The 21643-nt window shown below is 42.6% G+C and overlaps 2 protein-coding genes across 2 annotated transcripts in view; one reads left to right on the top strand and one right to left on the bottom strand.

The window, feature by feature from the left end:
• Positions 1-21643, bottom strand: part of OSBPL5 (oxysterol binding protein like 5) — a 186618-nt gene that overhangs the window by 158245 nt on the left and 6730 nt on the right. The gene's annotated exons all lie outside the window — the stretch shown is intronic.
• The window catches only part of PTPN5 (protein tyrosine phosphatase non-receptor type 5), a 307304-nt gene that overhangs the window by 53990 nt on the left and 231671 nt on the right, over positions 1-21643 (top strand). The window lies entirely within an intron of this gene.

Here is a 21643-nt window from a genome sequence, read left to right on the forward strand (position 1 = left end):
TCCCATGAAGGCAAAACTGTATTGTTCTTGAAGTGACTTAAAAAATCAGAGTCCAGCTACCATAAGCCATGCCAGACCAGTAAAAAAAAAAAAACACAAAAAATTAAACAGCACAGGTCTTCGTCACATATTGCCAAGATTTGTCAAAATCTAGAAACTCCAGGTGGAAAAGGCCTATTAAGTGAACCCACTGTGCCTTAGTCCAAGATTGTGCCTAGTCCTATATTTTCTTTGCTGCCCCACAAGAGCCTGGCCCCAGCTATCCATGTGTAGCACTAGGCTACAACACGAGTCTCAGTGGTGGAAATAGTGACTGGGAAGAGAAGGCTAGAAGAAGAATAGTGAGTAGAAGAGAAGGCTTCTTTTTCTCCACACTCTGATAACCCCAACCAAACAGTTGTACTGTTTGGGGGATAGTTGGTTTTAATAGTTCTTTTAAAATAGACAGGACAAGGTTTTATTGTGTCTTTAAACCAAACTGAAATAGGCAGGATTTCTGTTAGTTGGCATGACTGGCTTTTCACATGGGCTGTGCGGGCAATGCCAGCCACAGCGCAGCAAAGCTTTCCCTCTGGTCAGATCCCTATGGGCATTTTCTCTGAGAGCACTGAGAGTCAAATGTGCATTTAGCTCTTCTTCCCATTTCACACTCCATTTCTAGTGATTAATGCTTGTGTTCTAGATGGATGAAAGCTAAAACAGATGTTATCCAATCACAGTGCCTTTCTGATAACCCTGAGCTAAAGGCTGAAATCCTTCACAGATTAGTGGCTGAAATAAAAAACTGGACAAATAAAGTGGGGAGTATGGGTGAACAAACTCTTACAGGTTTTATTTCTGTGGATAACAATGCACAGAGGCTATGTAATCTCTGTGTTAATCTGACAGAGGAAAGATTAAATGGCAAAATTCCAGCTCTGAGACCTGCAAGATTCCTCTGCTGGACTGCTGCAGTGTGACCACATATCTTTTTAGCAGAATGTCACTGTGTAGACTTCATTGTGTTATTCTTTTCCCCAGTGTATTTTCTTTTTTGTTGAAACAACAGTACATTTTTTCTTACACATTCCTATGAGTTTATGCTATTTCTGCCATTAAATATACCTGTAGCTAGTATGATTCAACTGGTGCTAAGGAGGTTAAGAAAAGCATTTGAATTTTCACTGAAGTGAAATTTTGAGTTCCTTTTCTCAAAGAAGACACACTTTTTAGAGAATTTAGGGCTTACTTTTTCATATTCCTTCCTTCAGACCTCGGAAAGCCTTTGGAGCAATGAACCTGGCATAGCTCTGTCAGTCAGGGAGAAACTTGGAGTCACCCTCCTTCCTTCTTTACTTTATAGAGCTAAGCTTATAGAGCTAACAACATTTCAAAAAGCTGGTGTATGAATGTAGTGGTTTAACCCCAGCCAGACAGCTTTCACTCACTCCCCCCCCCCCCCCCCTTGCCCTCCCCCTACTCCTGGAGGGATGGAGAGGAGAATCAGAAAGAATGTAACTCCCATGGGTTGAGATAAGAACAGTTTAGTAACTAAGGTATAACACAAATCACTACTGCTGCCACCAATAATAGTAATGATAAAGGAAATAACAAGGGGAGAGAATACAACACCTCATCACCAAGCGACCAATAACTCACCCCCCCAGCCTGACCAAGCACCGACCGATACCTCCTCCAACCCTGCAGTCCCACTCGCCCTTCCGGGTAACTCCCAGTTACCTCCTGGGCATGACGTGCTGTGGTATGGAATACCTCTTTGGTCAGTTTGGGTCAGGTGTCCTGTCTGTGCTTCCTCCCAGCTTCCCTCCTCCCTGGCAGAGCATGAGGCTCACAAAGCCCTTGGCCAAACCAAAACATCATTTTTATCAGCTCTGTTCCCAGCCCGAAAGTCAAAACACAGCACTGCACCAGCTACCAAGAAGGAGAAAAATGACTGCTACTGCTAAACCCAGGACAGTGAAAGAAATTGCATGCAAGATAAACTGACTTAGCTGAAGGTATGCTATTGAGAGAAAAGGCCAAGATCTGCAGCATCAGTACCCTGAAGAGCAGAGAGCTCTATGTACCAGCTTTATAGCTTGACATACCAACTGAACTGCTGGGTTGGGTTTTTTTAGACCCTCCCTTTACTGGATTTAAAGCACAGGCATGGCAACATGGATGCAACAATCTAGCCCATTATCCTGGCTCAGACAGTGACAGATGTTTCTGGGGAAGGAAATAACAACCTAGAGTCGGCTTTTGTAGGCTACCGCCACATCGGATCACAGCCTGGTCTTACAGTGGTTGAGAGACTGGCTTAAAGCTGAGTATTCAATATCTTTTTGAGGTTTTCTACTCTGGCTACGTTAGTGATGAATTTCTTTCCAATGTCCACCATGCAGACAAGTACCCTAAATATCTCTGCTTTATGTATCAGATCAAGTCTGGTAAGACCTTTAAAATTGTAGAAAAGACTATAGAAACAGTAACTCAAACTAACGGAAAGGACACCCAACTTTGTGTAAATTGTTGCTCTTGGTTGAATTCACGTCGTCAGCTCCTTGGGGTCTCGTGCATCATTGCCAAATCTGTGCTAGTTCTGCATCTAGTGATAATGCATAATAAATCACAGCAAAGCCATCAGACAGAAAGTCCTAGCTCTGCTTCCCATCCTTAAGAATAGGCCTAAAGACCTAAACTCTGCAAAAGACTTTGTAAAAACCATGATGGTTGTGCTTTATAATGTAATGTTGACACAACAGGTATGGAGTGAAAATTAAGAAGGTAAATGTATTCCTTTAAAGGTATGTTATAAAAGAAACCCCACTTTTAAACTCATGTACCTCTTCCCAGCACTTCCCAAGCATCATTTAGTTTTGTTACAAACCCTAAGATGACCAGGTTGAGGAATAACACAGCATTGCAAACTTCAGGGTAGTCATTCTCTGATGCAGAAATCTCCAAATCTTCAGTCCCCAGTTAGCTGCAGGGGTTTCTGGCTCCAAATTGCTTTGAACCTTCGCCAGGCTCTGCATGATGAGATTGCAGTTAAAACCCCAGTTAAGACTATTACTAAACCTGCACCTTTCCTGGCTCTTCAGTGAGACTTTCTGGGACAAAAATAGACCAAGAGGGTCCAGTTTCCTGCAGCTGTTTTTACCTACATATAGTAGTCAAGTGAGATACTTGGAAGCTAGTTCCCAAGAAATGGTGCAAGAAATGCTACCCAAGTACACTGCGGCTGCCTGTACACAGCACCCTGAAAAAGTGTGATTTCAAGAGATGAGTCCCAGATGGCCACAAATCTGTAAGCTTTCACTTCTCCCAACACGTATTTTGATTTCCCACAGTTGCTAAGTGGAGGGAAAAAGTCACACTTTAACAGCTGGATCCCTCCTGTAAGAGCAGTAAAGATGAAGGTGGAGGTTTATATTAAAATATTTTATTCTTGGTGACAGTGATCTCATCTCTGTTTGAGGGCAAGTTTTAAATGCAGCTGTGGTGTGACGCCGGGGCACAACACGGTGCATTTCACTGTGGCAAAAGCTCTGTAAAGGGCTGGACTGCAATTCCCACTCCCATACAACCCCAGTCACAGAGGACAGTGGCAAACAGGGAGGTTCCCCCAACCACAGGGGGAAAAGACCCCTCTTGATTCACTCTCAGGGAACATGCTGGGAAGACAAGCAAGCTGTGCCAGGTAGGGTATTAACTCATTAAACAGGCTGGAGCTTAGCTGAGGAAGAGAGCACATTGAGGAAAGAGTTCTGATATTGAACACTCACATGCACAACCCTAGACTTCAATGATATTGTGCAGATTTACTGCCACTCAAACAAGCAGAAACATCTGATTTTCTTATGTGCATGCTCCATCTCAAATAAATTTACCTTTGATAACACTGTACTCCACCAATGATCTATTTGGCACTTTTATCAGTCTGCCTGTCCCTGGCCTGTTTATTAATTTATTAATCTATAACCTTTTAATGTCAAAACAGGCAAGAGTTCATGGCTTGTGCACCTGCTGGTTTGCAAAAAGAACACATGGTGGGTGAAGAAAATTATTTAAAATCTATGATGCTTTCCAAGTTTGTCACACAGAATGCTTTCATCTGACCTGAACAAAAGGTGAGCTAGGGGAAGGGCATCCTCTCCACCCAGGACAGCCAGCAGTATGTCAGTGCTGACATAGACTCCATAGTCTTCGTGCCCAAAGGCAGAGGGTCAGCACTTCCATTAGTGTGACTTGCTCTAGCATGTCAACAAGTTAAGCTACTTTGCATAACTGTTTCTGCATGCTGGCCCAATGCTGACTGCTTTCATCAGAGCACACCTTCCTGAAGTGGTAGGGTTTCTTTGTAAAGGAGGTGTACCTGACATGACACTTTGGAGCCTGGAGAATTTACTTGATGTAAATGGAGAGTGCTGCACAGAGCCACAGACAAGGTTACAAATTAAAACAACATGGTTTGTAATCAAAGCACAAAGCTGTCACTCATGTCTCCTCTGGACTGGTGCATCCGTGTTTTCTTCTGTTGGAGGGGAACATACGTAACCCATGAATTGTGAATAACGAGGGGAAAAAAAAAAAAAGAGAACCAAAGAATAGCTTCACTGTTGGTTCCCTTCATATCTTCTCTGCAGTGGCCAAATGCTGAGCTCTTTACTGAGGTGTTAAGAGCCGCTAAGTACACTGCCACAAAGTTGAAAATAAAGGAGAGGATTCCTTGCATGTCTGTGCTTGCACTGTGGCTCCAGTGTGCAGTCATCCAGATCTTCATGTGCTTCAGTCCCGGCCACTTGAAGATCGAGTGTCTGGTCCCAAAGGGTAGAGTACTATGTATATGTTCACCACTGCATAAGTAAATTCTTTTCATTGTCATCAAGTAGTGCTGGGGTCCCAAGCAGATGAGTTCCTGCTAAACAGACAGTGCCAGGTCTGGGAGTTGTCCTCTTGCTGTGGCTGCTGGTTTGGACTCTGAAGAAAACATTGACCCTCTGTCTTCCTGGCTTCCCTTTCAAACCAGTCTATTATCTCCTTCCCATAATTTCCCAAATACATACTCTGGATACAAGCCTGACTTTTTTACTTATGCAAGATTATATACTGGAAGCCACAAAGAATTTTTCCTGAGTATTGGGTTCATTCACTGTATCAGAACTTATCTACACATCTGAACTCTGTTATGTTCATCCCATCTTTTCAGGGTTAAAAGACAAATACTGCATAAATTGTAAACCTCTGTGATTAAAAGGATACTCGGCAATAATATTTTCTGGCTTTTCTCCTTTAAAGAGACAGGATCTACTGATTATTCTTCTCTCATGATATTGAGGCAGTCTGATCCAAACTGAGGCCCCAACATGCTGGATTGTTTCTATACAGACGCAGAATGAAAGCAGCTCATGAGAGTAGAAGGTCTCAAATGCAAAACATTAAGATTCACATTTGGTTTCTCTAAAAATTGCTGTCAGATATCCTCAAAGACTCTGAATATTTTGTTTTTAGAGCTCTTTTACTAACAACCATTGCCATCAGCTGCATCCTGCTTCAGCTGCCTGGAAGCACTGAATCACCAGGAGCTGCACAGCTGTGGGTTAGTGCTCCAGAGAAAAGGCTGGAGAGCACCTTCCCAGCCCACCATGCTCCAATCTGAGCCTCTTGTCACGCACTTTGGTATCTCCTCCCTCAAAACCAGGTTATGCCTTCATTTTGCAAAGGACTTGGAAGGGATCCCCTTTCTGCTGTCTAGTATACCTATCCAGGAATTAAGCACACTTCTGTCCATAGTAAGAGTACTAAAGGGATGTCAGCCTCTCTCCTGTGCACGTTGCAAAGGCTGCCCAGGGTGCAATGTGCCCCTCCTCCCCAGGGATACGTTGTCCTTGGGAAGACTAAAAAAGCATAACAAGATAAAGCCAACTGAGCTACCTATGCTCACGGAGGGCCCAGTGAAGTTTGAGCTATTGGTGCACAGAGTTCGGCTATCAAACAAATTCTAGTGTGCTCATATTTTAGGCACCCTTTGCACCTATATTAATGAATAGCTCAAGGGCAAGGCAGCAAAGCAACAAGACTTAGGATAACATTAACAACCACACTCAGCATGATGGATCAAACAGTGTGCCAAGGGACCTATTATGGGTTTACACCTTTTGAGTTAATATATGCCGTTAACTATCACTGCCCAACAGGAAAGGCAGTATGTTTAATAAACTCTAAGATAAGGGGTGGATGAACTGTCGGGATCCCAGCAATCCAGTGACTTCTGGGCAAAGGTGATCTTTTCCTCCACAAGTGGAGGTTGTAAGGGACTGTAAGCTGACCTGGCATGGGGGAAGTCTTCCCATACCTTACAATAAGGCATTGTTTACTAGCCTGAAGTAACCTGAAGTCAGCAAAGCATCCCACCTGGAAATGAGCATTGAAATTGTTCCATGGTCTTTGTTCAGGTGCTTTACTTCAACTGCCAGCAAGAGGGCCTCCTCCTACTAACAGCTATGGTGACTGAAGGGCAGTGATCCTAGATACAGAGTGTTAGGCAGGAAAAGGTTGAAAGCACCATCTAATATTTTACATTAGCTAGCCATGGCTATGCAGATCTCCCAGTCTGTCCACACTGGGTGAGGCCCTATGCTTTTGAAAACATCAGAGCAGTGTAAAACAGGTAAAGTACTCCAATGCTCTAGTGTGCTGTGAAAGCCCAAAGGCTTTGGGCCTTTTCCCTTGTTACTCCATATAGAATCATAGAATAGTTAGGGTTGGAAAGGACCTTAAGATCATCAAGTTCCAACCCCCTGCCATGGGCAGGGACACCTCACACTAAACCATATCACCCAAGGCCTCATCCAACCTGGCCTTGAACAGTGCCAGGGATGGAGCATTCACAACCTCCTTGGGCAACCTATTCCAGTGCCTCACCACCCTAACAGGAAAGAATTTCCTCCTTATACCCAGTCTAAACTTCCCCTGTTTAAGTTTTAACCCATTACCCCTTGTCCTATCACTACAGTCCCTAATGAAGAGTCCCTCCACAGCATCCCTATAGGCCCCCTTCAGATACTGGAAGGCTGCTATGAGGTCTCCACGCAGCCTTCTCTTCTCCAGGCTGAACAGCCCCAACTTTCTCAGCCTGTCTTCATATGGGAGGTGCTCCAGCCCCAATCATCCTCGTGGCCCTCCTCTGCACTTGTTCCAACAGTTCCATGTCCTTTTTATGTTGAGGACACCAGAAGCAGAAGAGATGGCTGCACTTACAAAGAGGTGACCAGAGTTCACTGAGCTCAGGCAGGCTTGGCATACCCTGCAGAGGCTCTGTGACAGCAGTAAGTTCTCCGTCATCACTAATGACAAGGCTGAAGAAACCCAAAGATTTAAAGCTTAAAAGCCTTTGCAGAAATCAATCTTTCCAAAACACTGAACAAAACAAAACAAAAAGAAAAACTAAGTAGAAGTTTTAGCAACAAAACTGCTGTAACAGCTACTGTAGGACTAGTGAGGCTGCTAAGGAAAGATGTAAAGCATATGGATTAGATGTACTGGCATAAATCTGAGGACATCAGCATAGCTGCAGAAAATACCACCATCAAGTCTTCAGAAATCAAGAACAAAAGATACCCTTTTAGTAGAGAGAAATAGGAAAAGGAGAAGGTAGGATATGGTATCTCAAAAGAAATAGGTATCTGTCTTACTTCATACGTATTTTGGGGCTCAATTTTTCCCTTGCATAAATAAGCAGAAAAGTCATCTTCAGCAGCATATTTAAGTACATAATTAACTTTGAGTACAGATTTCCTCTTGATTGAAATCAATGCATGTTTAATCACACTGCTACATTTGTGCTTAAATTCAAAGTCTATTAAGGCTCTTAAAACTGCACTGGTATAAGAGAGGTGTAAGAGGTCAAAATCAGATATTCCATGGTAGAAGGATTGCTACTTCAGATGAGCTGTTAGAACAAATGAAGTTATCTTTTACCGAGAAATTATACTGTGCTATGTTATGACAAAGAGAATTTGTCTTTTCAGCCATTTCTTACTCCGGTTCCCCGCAGCTGAAAATGACTCTGCAGGAGTCAAAGACCAGAATACAACCCTAATTCTTAGGACAAAAGCTAAAATGCAGCAAACTTTGTGCATAACACTAAAAGATACTTAATGAATGAAATTAACCGATTCCACAAATAAATGCAGCAGCTGGTAATTGCTGAGAGTTATTCACACTAACCAGATACTCATAGACTTTCATTACTGTAAAACATCAGAACGGATGTTGCATGTCTAAATCATAAATACTGCATTTCAGCAAAATAGTTCAACATGTGTTTGACTCACTGAAATACACCTGAGATTAGACAACACCCCATTATGAGGCAGGTTATGCCTTAATGCTTTATGCTCATTTCAGTAAGGAGCAACACATCAGCTTCTGGAACTTTCAAGAACTGGAACAGCACCTAAGAAATTCACACTAAAAAAGAAAAAGGAAAAGGAAACGACAATTTTGCTACTTTTATCTACTACAAAGTATAGAACACTAATTCATATCAACATCATAAACACAACTTGTTTCAGAGCCGGTGTCTAATGGAATGCTTACATAAACAGGATGCCAGAAAGTTTCTCAGCAACCCAGTGTTTTGTATCTTCACCTTATTTTCCCTTTGTCATTCTTCAGACAAGAGAGTCAACTTCTGATTTTCCAAAAAAGATCCTTCTTGAATTTTCTACAGGGGGAAAAAAATAACCCCAAAACCACAAACAAATCCCAAACAAACCACCTTTCCCATATTCAGGATCTGCCCCTTTTTAAAATGCCAAACAAAAGTTTTCTTTTTCTTGACACAGCTTAGGGAGCAAGGAAGGAAGGCTAATATAAGCACCTTACACATAAATTACCTTAAAAATCATGCCAGCTTCGCACATCTGGCTGATGCCACACTGGCTGAAGACTCATGCTGATCATAGTCTCTTCAAATCTCCTTTCATGCGCTTCCACATTCCCTGTTTATCAAACCCATGCTCTGGGAACAACCTCCCTTTTGTTCTCCATACTAGACTAAATACCATGGAGCTGCTTGGTGTTCATTACGCCAGCAGAAACACACAGACAAGACCTCACAGATCAGAAACCACTATTCCCCTCATGCACACACCTATAGGAGGCATCCATGGGGAGGGGGGGGGTCTAAGATCACAGTGCACGGGGGAGGAGGGAAACAGTCATCTGAGATGACAAGAAGCAGCAAGAAGGTGAAAGGGGTGAAAAAAGCCAGGTTTGAGTGGGTGAGTGAGTCTGTGTGGTGCGAGGAAGCAGATAATAGTAGAAAACATAATTGTTAACAATTAACAGATGCAAGATGGTAATTAGCCATGGCATTTGTCATTAAGCCTTAATGAAACTCAGGGTGTGCAACTATCTTGGTTAATGGACTACCATTAATAGCTCATAAATACCACTAATATATTTATGCACTAAACCACTCTAAAACACCACTGATAGGGAAAATATCCCATAGTTTTGTCACACCATTCTAGGAAAGAAAAACTATAATAGGTATGATGTTGCCCTGGGACTTTCAGAGTCCAGCTGGAAAGCCTGCCTTTTCCCAGGAGCAGAAGCCTTCATATAGTAAAGTCTTTGAAATAATCACTCAGTACTTACATATTGAGGGTATTGGTCAGGCTCATACTGCCCTGCAGTGTAAAGTCAGCTTCAGCACTACTTGATATTCAGCTAACTAGAATAAATCTACCTCAAGAGCCTTACTGTTTTACACTTTCTTATTCTACCTCATTTTCTTGCATAGGACAAAGCCTATTGCTCAAGCTCATATATTACAGTGCAGGTTGCAGTAAATTTTGCACATGTGCAAACACTCAGGCACCCCATTCATCCACCTGTACAAAATTAGTTTGGCACTTCTGGTTCAGCACAGGCACATGTGGAGCTGTTGAAGCTGAAATGTTTCAATAAACGTTAAAGGAATCTGCCTGCAGGCTGCTGGCTTGGCTCCCCATCCCAAGAGAAAGAAATGCTGTGCTTAACGTTTTCTGGATCCTTTATACTCTAGTAAAAAACTCTGTAGAGCAACAGGATAAAAAAAGAGACAAGCCATAAGAAACACTCCACCAATGCCTAGCACAGTGTCTTGGACAAAGCTTTACTCTATGAAGCTTGCAGTGCATCAGAGAACATTTGTATTAGGAAGGCACTTTAGGGGATATCCTCAGTGCTCACTTAGAAAAGTGGAAGAAAAAGCCCATCCCTTGGCCACTCACTGATGGCTGGGTCCCATATGGCAACTGTGGAGGCTGCTCCAGTGCTGGAAATCACTGCTTTCTGTTTAAGATGCTGTCTAGTACCTGTAAATTGTGTGCTTTTCTTATCTTTACAAGACGTTTCTCTTGGGCACCAGGCTTTTGCCATGGTCACCATCACAGCTCACTTCAAGCTTCTTCATAGTGATTTTGGCTGTCTCATGTTTAGAAATATCACACCTGAGTTTGGGGTTGAGATTAAAACAAACAAGCAAACAAAGGGGGATGGTCCTACTTTTGCATACTAATGCTTCCTACTTTTCTTCTAGGCACATCTTCTAGAAATGTTCTATGGAGTGAAATGCAGCCCTGCACAAGGAACCCACACCTGGAGGCTTTCAGAGGTAGAGCCCTATTGAGAAGGGTTTAGGAAATTTGTAAGTTTTGCGCCACCCTTAGGACTGAGATAAATGTCTCTCCAGAATACAGAGCTCTCTCATTTTCGCTGTGGTCCTTTTCTCCCTGAAAGAGCTTTTTAGAGAGGGAATATTATTCTAGTCCCAAAGTGATTGACTCCTACAAATAGAAGCTACTGTAATTAAACCTTGCAATTACTAAAAAAAGATAAATGAGACCCCAGTGCCACCAATGATACAATTACGTGGTTGTCACATGGGACTGTTAACAGTAGATGCTTTTCAAGAATAAATCCCTACACTTTGAAGACGTATGTCTTTTCAATCACCAGCTTTTTTAAAAGGCTTCAAGATAAATGAGTGCCAAGTGAATTAATGGAGAGCATAATGTAGTCACTTAACATTCCTGATATTGATTCCATTTCATTAGCTGGTAAGCACTTTATACTCCCGCAGAGACATTTTCTTCCTTCCTCAAGTATGATCATAAGAATAAAAATAACCTTAAAGAATCTTCCCCTTGGAGCCTACTTCTAGATATATTTCCAGAACTATGCCTTCATGTAAGTTTTTAAGTCAGAATTATGTAGAAAGTTTATTAATGGAAAAGGGCTGTGACTAGATTTTCTGCAGGCTTGAAGCATTTGATTCTCCTGTTAGAAACACTGCACATTAAACTTGCACTGCAGTCCTCCTGTCCTTCAGAAAGAGTGGCAGAGAAAGCCAATGGATATGTCAGACAATATTTACTGCGCCCAAATTAGCACTGGATGTGTGTACATCAGTGTGTGTTTTTGAGGGTTTGCTTCCTGTTTGTGGAAGTAATTACAGGACAAAGCTTGAGCCTTTCTGAGTCACGTTGGCTGTTTCATGAGGGCTACAGGAGCATGGGGACAGGGAGCTGTGTTTTAGCTAGAAGAGAATAAATTTGTCTTGCAGTACAAGATAAACCAGCAACACAGCTTTTCTGTCAACCCCGCTGAAAACGGGGATGCACTGACATAATCCACCATGGCTATATGTCTTTTCTGGTACCGCAGGTACCTTGTGCTATCTTTGCACAGCCCCATGCTGTAGCATGCAGCATGTTTGGCCTTAGTTTTCAACAAACTCATGATGGGTCTCCCATGTAGAGGAACAAAAAGAAACAGGACTGGAAAGCAACATGTCCCTGACCATAGAAAATTACTCATGTCTACAGGTAACGTGAAGTTAATAAAGCCTGACAAGAAACGATACACTGCTCAAGAAGATTTGGGGTATATTGAGATAAAACTTTTTGTTTTCTCTTCTCTGAATTATTTACAAAATCAACATAAATTTGCAAGTGTTTCACTGATTTGCATTTTTTGCTGACCAAGATTCACAGATTTCTAGCCCTGACTAGAATGGAAATGACAGAATAACTACAGGAAATTGCTACTTTCTGCTGCTCTCCCCAGCAAGTGGTTTAAATGTACAGAAATTATCATGTTGTTCAGAAATGGAAATCATCCAAGAAATGAAGGAAGTACAATATGCCTTTGAAGACTTAATGTGCTCCAGTATATCCAAGACTTGAGGTGCATGACTCCCACCAGCACCAGGAAGAGTCACAACATTGCAGTACAGGTCTTAGAGACAAATATATCTGATGTGATTTCACTAAGCTTTAAACCAGCATTGCTTTGCGAGAGCTTACAGCTTTCTGGGTGTATGGATGAGAAAGCAAACAAACAAAAACAATGAGAAGAAAATCATCTGAGTAGCTAAGGCAATGCGTAAGGGAAAGGTAAACAGTATTATTTGCATTCATTGCCTAGAAAACTGGCCATGATCAAGGTGGTCAAGATGAAGGCACTTAAGAATAGGTAATGTGAGTTCTTTTAAATTAAATTCACCACTAATATGAACTGCAACTATATATATACACATTTTGACAGAGACAAAGTTGAACCCTTTTTATAAGCACCTAAGCATATATGGCAAAGAATAAGCATTTGGAGTGAACTACAGGAAACTATAGCTATCTAGTCAGTGGTGTAATTGCCGCAGTCACTGCACAGCGATCCAGATCTTCACAATATGGTAAACCCTGTGTTAAAAAGGGCATCATTTAGGGCTTCAGTGGTTTGTCCTCTGGAAATGCTCATTCTTCACTGACTGTTGGGAGATTCCTACTAAGTAGGAGTCTAATTGAAGGCAGATAAAAAAGTCAGCTAGTCTGACAAGGTGAAATAACTTCTGTAGAGTTAAAATTTATCTGGAAGGCTTTTCAGACATGACATTTTTGATTTGTTGTTATTGGAATAAGATAATTTTATGACTGACTTCAATAGGAGAACATTCACATTAATGCCAAAAATTTTGAGACTGTTGTGTTCATTATATCCAGGTGTAAAATCAATGATCTTTAAGGGAGTGCTGTGAGAAAGAAATCTGGACTTCCTCCAGTGATTTAATTTGTGCTGTAACAGATGACACCAAAAGTTCCTGACATATCTGGGATCTTGGGGCTTTTATGCAGAGGTTCATCAGATTTCACATCTGCACAAGAAAGCCTTGGTTAACTGAAGGGGTTTACAGCAACTCCTCAGCATTCAGAAACTAGTTCAATTGCCTTTTTATACTAGCAAGACACTAGGCAACACTACCTTGCACTTTGCTGCACAGACTGACAGCCAGCTGAGAAAGAGCCAAGTATATGACCTGACTTTGTATTTAATTGGAAAATTGTTCTTCTATGCCAAAGGCTTCTTCACCATCCTAAAAACAATCGCAGAAATGATATAGAGCTGGCTTTTCCTGTAGCACACTGAAAAAAAGCTAAAGAAAGAAATTCATTCTTACCCCAGTGTTGACCCATAGATACAACAAAAATTCAGTCTCTAAAACCAGTAACCTCAGAAGAGATGAGGACTGCCCAAGTGTTCCTGAAAGGGGTCATGGTCGGCTTTTCCCCTCTTTTTCATCCTCCCTGCTCTGGAACCTTCCCCACAGCTAGCTCCTCAATCATGATCAGGGGAAGTCACCAAGAACAATGAGCAATAAAACCTCTTTGGCAGGGTCCTCTTTTGTGAGTAGCTGTGAATATCTCAGTTGCAGTCTCAGAATTGCTCTGAACTGGGACCAGCTATCTTTGTGCACAGGGCCATAGAACACACATTGTCATGCTAGGTCTGAGGCTGTAGTCTACCAAATTAAGTTTGTAAACTACAACACTGCCAAATATCATCTAATGAAAATATTTCTAGTGTGAGACCAGAGAAGAGGGTTTCAAGTTTAAAAGCCAAGGCTAAGGGTACATTGTTCTTCAAAGTACAGGGAATATGAGGTGAAAAGAAGCTAAAAAATCAAGCTGCAAAAATATTAGTGTCTCTGGGCATGTCCAGAAACAACCAAAAAATGGTTTGTCTTTTGATCGGTAGAAGAGAAGGGCTCTGTTGCCCAAATTAAAACCAACTGAACTCCATTTCTCTGGATTTACTACACTGCTGGCTTTATCTATGTCTGGCGTAAATCCTGAAGTCACTGGAAATAATTTCAGTAGAATAATTCGTGTTTATGATACTTGACAGTTCAGTTTGGTGAGTTTACTAGAGTTTTTGCAAATATCTCACAGCAAACCTGAATTTGCAAGTTTGGACCTTTACTGGGACCAATATCAGAGTGCAACAGAGTGGTGTGCTCCCTCTGCAGATGCACCAGGAAACCATAAGACAAAAAATCAGTGTGTCAGAGCTGTTGTCTGACATCCTTAGGACAGGAGCCAACCTAGCAAGCACAGCACCTGCAATGGCCAGGCAGAAAAGATTTAAACTATACCTTAGCTGCTGCAAAGGCTTTTGTAAGTCTGTCCTCCAGAAGTCTGTAACCTATTTCATCTCAGTTTCTGGCAGAGCACACACTCCTCTTGGTAATAAAGCAAAGCATCTCCAAGGAATTCACAGCCACTGGAAAACAACTCTAATATAAACTAGTAACTTAATTTGCAGAGCTCCTGATAAAGGTAATTTATTTTGGCATACAACTGGCTCCTCTTCCATAAGGCAGTCACTAAGAAAACACTTAACCAGAAACAAACTTCCTTGATTGCAAATACAGCAGAGCCAAGGCCTTGCTGAAGTGTGCTCCTGACTTGTGGTACGTTGCCTTGTCCCAGAGTTGGATGCCTTTGGTCCTTCTGCTCACTTTGCAGGGTGTGCTGGCACTGCAGGCAGCCCTGCTTCCACTGTCAGTCCCTTCCAAAGTAGACCCTGGTCCCAGTTCCACACCTCCTGAGGCATTTGGGAAAGCAGCAGTTGGGAACACCAGAGAGACAGAAACCTTAGGTCCATTTCTACTCTGAGCAGCCCTGGTGCGCTACCTCCTTGAAATCACTAATAACCTACACATAGGTACATCCTAGCAAAATACAGACTATCATCTTTAAAAGTAACTGTTTCCACAGATTGCCACAGCTGGGAGCAAGGAGCAGGTGTATGGGAAAGCAGCAAGAGACCTAATGGGTTTGGAACATGGTGAAACCTTTTTTAGGGAATTTCCTCCAGACCATTCAGTGGATTTTGGCTCCATGTTCAGAGTCCCCTAATTTACATAAATCCTGATCTTACTGAAATCCATGTTCGGCCATGCTCAACTCTGCTAATATTAAGGATTTGGTGGGGTTTCTGGCCGCATTTGTCCTCAGTTCTTCAGTAGTTCTGGACCCTGAGACTTCCCTGCAGCTTTCCATGCTTAATTCTACAAGGAGATTAAACGAAATCCTTGGCAAAAAAAATGACAGCTGTTTTTGCCAGAATAAATGAAGGTCAAGTTAACTAGCTATGAGGAACTTATTTGTTACTAGATGTACTCGTGTGTCATAAGGATCCAGACATGGGAGTACACATTTCAAGAGAAAATCAATAATATAATATCCATTATAACTCTATAAATTATATATAGGGTCATTTTTATGAGGCCAGAAAAGATCACTGTGGTCATCACAGTATCACAGTATCACAGTAGGTTAGAGATTGGAAGGGACCTCAAAAGATCATCTAGTCCAATCCCCCTGCCGGAGCAGGAACACCTAGATAAGGTTACACAGGAACGTGTCCAGGCGGGTTTTGAATGTCTCCAAAGAAGGAGATTCCACAACCTCCCTGGGCAGCCTGTTCCAGTGTTCCGTCACCCTCACTGAGAAGAAGTTTCTTCTCAGGTTTAAGTGGAACCTCTTGTGCTCCAATTTGTACCCATTACCCCTTGTCCTTTCATTGTTTGCCACTGAGAAGAGCCTGGCTCCATCCTCGTGACACTCCCCCTTTATATATTTATATACACTAATAAGGTCACCCCTCAATCTCCTCTTCTCCAAACTATAGAGACCCAGCTCCCTCAGTCTTTCCTCATAAGGGAGATGCTCCACTCCCTTAATCATCTTAGTTGCCCTGCGCTGGACTCTCTCCAGCAGGTCCCTGTCCTTCTTAAACTGAGGGGCCCAGAACTGGACACAATATTCCAGATGAGGAATAGTCTGGCTTCTTGTTTGGAACAAGGCAGATGTCACTGAACTCACTCATACATATGTATTTTGTATTTTAAAAAGCATACATCTTCTTGATTTAGCAATTGTAAGTGGTGAAGAGTTCACAACAAGCACTGGTAAGTTGTTCCAGTGATTGATTACCCTCCTGCATGTAAAGATTATGTTTATCTGCTTATCCTCCACTCCCACTGGTGACTGACAGCAGTGCCTCTGACATGCTGTCATCTCTGATAAGACACCCCTGCAGCAGGATGCAGTGCTGGACAGAGACAGCCAGGGTAAGCAAAGGCAACCAGCTGCACAGCCTCCAGATACTGCTCCCTACCTACCAGAATTAGTCTTGTCACAAGGCTGGCTAACTTAGCCCAGATTTGGGGCTGAGCTAAGGCAGCTATGCTGCTTCTGGTACCCAGAAAAAGCCCCAGGGAAGCAGTTCAGGTATTCCTACATGGCATCCTCTCATGCTGCTGATATCCACAAGTTGCAGTCAGGCAGCATGGGAAAGGAGATCCTGCTGGCACAGAGGTAGGAGGCAGGATGGAGAGCTCCTTCCCTAACTGCAGGCTTTGGTGAAAAGACTCCAAAACCGTCTGTTCTTGACTTCCCTCCTGGTGCTTCTGCTCATCTGTTTCCAATGCCCAAAGAAACTCCCTTCTCCCCTCCTCTTACATTCATTGCACAGAGATGTGACCCCATAGAAACCCATAGAACTTGCTTCCCATGCCCATCTCCAGCCAAGCCAGACAGCCCTGGTCTAGCAACTATCTTCTGTTTCATGCTGCCTCTGACCCACGTGTCATGTGCTGTCAATGTCGGCAGTGCTTTTGCTGCTTCCTTCCAGGTCACTTCTCTGGCTCTAAAAGCACATTCCCTCCACCTCCAAAACCTTGACGCAGCCAAGGATTTAAAAGTCACGGTTAGCATTCACTGCTGGCAGCCTGACAACAAAGCAGGCAAATTCTTCGTGCTGCCAGTTCCTGCCACATGCATGCCTATGTAGTAACAATAAGAGCTCAAGTACTTTCCCCATCACCATTCAAGAATGTTAGAGTAGCCACTGGAAAAAAACCTTTTCCATTTCTGCTGCTCACTGAAGGTCTGCTGCCTGCCCATCCTCAGTGCTGCCTGCCCATCCTCAGTGCTGCCCAGATAGATTCCTATAGTGAAAGCAAATCAACTCCAGGTAGTTACTGGAGGAGTAAAATAAGAGACAGGTTCGGTTAGGTCACAGTCTGATTGCTTCCCTGAATCTACTTACACCCATCAAAACTCCTAATGAAGTCTAGTTCAGATTGTAATAGCAGATGTCTTTCCAGCCAAGCATTTTTAGAGGACTATTTCTCTGCAGAGCCTTTAATGGGAAGAACCTCCTGACATCTTATTGTTTGTCAGGGTCTGAACAGCTGCTGCACAACTCTCTTGTTGGCCTTACTGATCTTTATGCATGTAAAACCAGCCAGCCTCTATTTCCCTCTCCGTTCCAGAGATCTTTTGGTTGTGGTCCAGCTGACAGAGGCTGGGCCATGGTCAGTATATGGGGCTCTCCCTGAAGATGCAAAACCCTGTCTCCAGTCTTTTAAAGTCTGGCAGCATCCATATAAATCTTATTCTGCATCCAGCCATCTCCAGGACAGAAATATCTTTTCCAGAGGAAGCCAGTAAAGTTGGCAAACTGCATCCTGCTGCACCACAATGGGCAGGGGACAAACAAATCCCTGGCTGGCAGAGCAAGGAGCATCAAAGCAGAAAGCTGCAACATACTCTGCCAACGATTATTTGATGGAGCACCCAGGGCCAAGTTGGATAGCCTTGCCTCTGCTTTCCACTGCAGGCTGGACAAACTCTCACATCTCCAGATTGGTCATATATTCTCAGCAATTGGCCTTTGATCAGACTTTCCCCCTCATTTTCTTGGGTGAGTGCTGTAACATTTGAGCAGCAATGCTTCCTTTCCCAGATGGAAATGGCTGCTAAGGTATATAGAGTTACTCTTGAAGGTATGCTATTTAAGGTTAGGGAAATGTGAAAAAATACAGGATTTTTACATATGTTGTCAGACAAAAAATGTTTTTTGTTTCTTATAGGGAGGCAAGGGACAATTTGTCTTTAATGCTACATCATTTCCATTATGAAGCCCTATTTTATTCTCCTGAAATTTTGTGCAAGAAACCTGGATAACGTTCTAAATTGTTTGATTCTCTGCTGCAGAAAAATGGTAACTAACTTCTCTGTGAATACCATGTATTTACTTACAGTTGAATGAAGCTTGAACGACACTTGTCTTTGCAAGTCATCAACAAATGTCACTGATACCTGCCCATGGGGCTGGGTACCCGCTGGGTGGTGAACTCAGCTGGCTTCAGCAGCAGCCCACCAATGGTGCCAGGCAAAATTCTGCCCTCAAGTCTGAGGTTGCTTTTCTCAAAGGCTGGTGTTTCCACTGCTTCTATTTTGAGGGTGTCCTCCAGCAAGCGTAGATCACGTCAGAGGTAACTGGTCAAAATGACCTTAAAGGTGTCATCAGGAGTTTCTTATCTTTAAGTGAAGTGGCCCTGAAAATGACTTATTAAATTGGCACCACTTCAGCAACTTTTTTGCAGTAAAATTTGGGGATTTCAGTTTCCCACATGGGCTTGTTTTGGATTTCTGCTTTGAGCTCAAGGAGGAGGAGACAGACTTAAAAAAAATAAAAAAGAAAAAAAGCAGTGGACTGAAGATTTGTGAGCAGGATTTGTGAGCATCCTGCTACTGAAGCAATGGAAAAAAGCAACTTTTAATGGGATTTGTCTTCTTCTCATAGATTCTCAATGATCTATGATAGAGTAATATTTTCTTAAAAAAAAATAAAATCAAGACATTTCATTTTAAAACCCCTTTTCTTAGTTTTTCCTGAATTTGTTTTACTCTTTACTTTATTAGTGAAATAAATTCATTTCAATAAAACAGTAATATTTCAAGTCTTGGTTATTAAGAAATTCCAGATTGGGGGGGGAAATATTGTTTTAAGAAGTTTCTATTTGTTCAGAAGACAATTCTGCCTTCAGTTGCCAACCTAGCTTATATTTGAATAGAGGGATCACTACATTACAAACAGACTATGTGTATTTGCTGGCCACACTAATGATGTCTATGCAAAGTTGCTTTGCTGAAGACAAATGTAAGCTACACAAAAGGGACCATGCTCCTTGCTAGCTACCATAGCCGGACCTGCATCTCCTTCTTTCTAAACACTTCAGACAAGTTGTCCTGCCAGCAGAAGTAATCAAGTCTAGAAACACCTATGCATTGCTGCACCACCACTTTATCTTCCCACAGATCCCTAATAGACCTTGTATATCCACATATCTCTCCTTCAGTGTTTCCTCTCATTCCTTCCTATATCTACCAACCACTGGGGGCTTTAGAGGATCATGAACACTAGGTGAGTCCAAGCATACTCGTGCTGATTCAGACATTCAGCCATCCCACCCATGCTATAGCCTTCCCCTCAGCGCAGACACTTGTCCTTATTTGTTTGCCTTTGAGAAGTGTACCCCTCTGCTGAATTTTACTGAAAGCTTAATACTACATGGGCAAAAGAATCAAAGAATAGCTGAGGTTGGAAGGAACCTATGGAGGTCATCTAGAGCCCCAGTCTGTATCCTGCCATAGTCCTAGAAGCAGCTGGCAGGTCCCTGTAGCTGTGGCCAAAGGAAGCTCCACACCATCCACCTTCTGTGTACCTTATCATGATCCTACAAGCAGCTGGAGAGTCCCTGCAGCCATGGGCAAAGACAGTTCTACATCATCCACCTTCTTCTGTGTGAAACTTAATACAGATGTTCTGATTCAGGAACCCATTGGCTGGTTTGTGCTGTCTTTTCTAGGAAACCTTTGGGGGCTTTTCCTTTTGCATAAGGATTGCATAAGCCTCAACTTCTTAGGAAACCAGGCTAAAAAAGATTCAAAGCATATTAAGTGTCATATCTAAGATTAGAGTCCACATGCAGGGATATGTAAACCAAATGAGTGCTATAAAGGAAACAGCAGGCCCTTCAGCAGGGTAATTGAACCCAAATGGCTCCTTGCAAGCTTGTAAGAATTTCTTTCACATCCAGAATTCAAACCTTAGATGGGCTTTCTAGGGTGCAGGAATGAACAAATCTTAGGTTTAGCATCAGAAGAGACAAACCCTGAGCACAGCAGAAAAGCTGAAGGACTTGCTTTGATTTATAGACACCTTATGTCAAACCCTATAATAATTAATTTCATGAACAGGGCTGAGATCAGTGTGTCCTCACTAAAAACTGGCAGGAAAACCCTCAAGTGAAACAGCAAAAAATGCTCTCATTACACGTCTGCAACACCCAGACTGAGAAATACTTTGATACTATACTGGCAGGAGTGCTAATGTCTCAAGAGCAGCTGAAGCACTTGCTGCAGTAACAAAATGAGCTGTCTTACAAGGCAAACAAATGCAATGTACTGTGAAGTTGCATGTGAGGACGTATGCTTGTACGGATAAGGAACACACTGCGAGGCAGCCAGCTGACCTACATTTACAGCTGAAGACATAAAGCTGACCCACAGGGAGTTCTGTCTAACCTACAAACACAGAAGGAGTGCTAGTCAAATGGACCATGTCTTTTAAAACGATAACTGAGCAGGAGGAGCAGCATGGGGCCAGGCTTTTCCTGCTGTCATATGTAAGAAGGAAACTAGTTCAATGTAGCATGATGAGCCGTGGCTGGCAGGGAAGTACATCTCAGAGCAGCTTCTGCCTCCTCAGTATGCTGTGCTGCAGGGAGGAAAGCATACACTTGCTATGTGAAGGCAAAGCAAGTGAGCAGTTAAGTGAGATGGCAGCATGGACTGAGCTAGACAAATCAGGTCCTGAGGCCCTGTCACAGGCTGTAAGGCTGCAGCAAAGTCAGTACTGCTGTGCTTTCACTGCTATCAAACCCGTGGTATCAAATCTCATACCCACTCACAAACACAGCATGTTGTGAGCATGGATAACCTTCAAAAAACAAGGGGATTACCAGTGCACTCTGGGGTTGCTAGGCCATAAAGAGAGGAAAGGAGAAGACAGAGGCAGAACCTTCCCCAGGTGCAGTGAAGATAATTGCATCAGCATAAGGAGAGAATCACACACACACTTGGGACCAGAGTTTTAACACACCATCAAACAAAGTAGCTCTGTTGAGATGAGTGCAGTGCTGCTTCACACTATATGTGGACCTCCCTGCTGGCAGAAATCAGCCTTTAGAAAAACAGGCTCCCAGTTAATTTGCTGAATCCTGCCCCAAATACATTGACTTTTCCTGTCCCTCTGTGGAGCTGCATGGTCATATAACAGCTAAAGAGCACATGACCTCTTTTTCTGCTGCTACAGTGGAAAAGGAAAGATGTAAAAGAAAACTTGAAAGTTACCACAAAACGAAATTATGTACCCTAAACCTGCCTATTAAAGCCAAAATGGAAGTGTTAATCAA

This window comes from Neopsephotus bourkii, unplaced genomic scaffold (genome assembly GCF_033783945.1).
Source record: "Neopsephotus bourkii isolate Nb327-2 ecotype Australia unplaced genomic scaffold, CSIRO-AGI_Nbou_v1 NB_1792, whole genome shotgun sequence".
Lineage (NCBI taxonomy): Eukaryota > Metazoa > Chordata > Aves > Psittaciformes > Psittacidae > Neopsephotus > Neopsephotus bourkii.